The following is a 1,698-nucleotide window of genomic DNA, read 5'->3' on the forward strand; positions in this document are numbered from 1 at the left end:
CCTTGGGATTTTTTATCTGTCCTTACTCCCACCCCTTTGCTTTGTTTTAATACATATCTTCTAATAACCCAAATTGTTTCTTCTTTCCTAAAGGCTATCAAGCTCCAAATAGTGATGCAAATGAAATCACACATGGATGCACCTTTCTTCCAAGGACTCTTTTACTGACCTCAGTAGAAACCTTACCAGCTGTTCCCCACACAACCCCCTCTCCAGTAGGAAGTAGCCAGAAGGATCATCTCCCCATCTCCCTAACAGCAGTTACGGCCTTCACTCTTGAGGAGGGTGAATGAGGGAGGAGAAAGGAAGAAACTGGTGAGGCAGGCAAACAAAAGAACAGCCTGAAAAACCAAGCTGCACAGTCATTGCAGTACATTGAGCTTCATAGAGACAGCACCGGGGCAAGTGAGAGCCGGATGGGCACTGGGCGACTCTCTGCCTTGCTGAGGAGAAATAACTAAACATGGGCAAAGGAGATCCTAAGAAGCTGAGAAGCAAAATGTCATCACATGCATTTTTTGTGCAAGCTTGTCTGGAGAAGCATAAGAAGCAGCACACAGATGCTTCAGTCAGTTTCTCAGACTTTTCTAAGAAGTGCTCAGAGAGGTGGAAGACCATGTCTGCTAAAGGGAAGGGAAAATTTGAAGATACAGCAAAGGCGGACAGTGCCCATTATGAAAGAGAAATGAAAACCTACATCCCTCCTAAAGGGGAGACAAAAAAGAAGTTCAAGGATTGCAATGTACCCAAGACGCCTCCTTCAACCTTTTTTCTGTTCTGCTCTGAGTATCACCCAAAAATCAGAGGAGAACATCCTGGCCTGTCCATTGGTGATGTTGCAAAAAAACTGGGAGAGATGTGGAATGACACTGCTGCAGATGGCAAAGCAGTCTTCTGAAAAGAAGGCTGCAAAGCTGAAGGAAAAATACGAGAAGGATATTGCTGCATATCGAGCTAAAGGAAAGCCTGATGCAGCAAAAAAGGGAGTTGTCAAGGCTGAAAACAAGCAAGAAAAAGAAGAAAAGGAGGAAGATGAGGAAGATGAAGAGGAGGAGGAGGAGGAGGAGGAAGATGATGATGAATAAGTTGGTTCTAGCACAGTTTCTTTTCTTGTCTATAAGGCATTTAACCCCCCTGTATGCAACTCACTCCTTTTAAAGAAAAAAATGGAAATGTAAGGCTTTGTAAGATTTGTTTTTAAACTGTGTAGTGTCTTTTTTTGTATAGTTAACACACTACCGGCAGGGCGCTGTGGCTCACACCTGTAATCCCAGCACTTTGGGAGGCTGAGGTGGGTGGAACACGAGGTCAGGAGATCAAGACCATCCTGGCTAATACAGTGAAACTCCGTCTCTACTAAAAAAAAAATACAAAACAGTAGCTGGGTGTGGTGGCGGGCGCCTGTAGTCCCAGCTACTTGGGAGACTGAGGCAGGAGAACGGCATGAATCCGGGAGCTGGAGGTTGCAGTGAGCCGAGATTGCGCCACTGCACCCCAACCTGGGTGACAAAGCGAGACTCCATCTCAAAAAAAAAAAAAAAAAAAAACGACACTACCGAATGTGTCTTTAGATAGCCCTGTCCTGGTGGTATTTTCAATAGCCACTAACTTTGCCTGGTACAGTATGGGGGTTGTAAATTGGCATGGAAATTTAAAGCAGGTTCTTGTTGGTGTACAGCACAAATTAGTTACATATGG

At 44.8% G+C, this 1,698-nt stretch overlaps 1 pseudogene; it reads left to right on the top strand.

Annotated features, from left to right (window-relative positions):
* The first annotated feature begins 402 nt into the window (after positions 1 to 402).
* On the top strand, positions 403 to 1,226 carry LOC117098732 (annotated as a pseudogene).
* The last annotated feature ends 472 nt before the right edge of the window (positions 1,227 to 1,698 follow it).

The sequence above is a fragment of the Trachypithecus francoisi genome, unplaced genomic scaffold (genome assembly GCF_009764315.1).
Source record: "Trachypithecus francoisi isolate TF-2019V2 unplaced genomic scaffold, Tfra_2.0 Lachesis_group16, whole genome shotgun sequence".
In the NCBI taxonomy this organism is placed as follows: Eukaryota; Metazoa; Chordata; class Mammalia; order Primates; family Cercopithecidae; genus Trachypithecus; species Trachypithecus francoisi.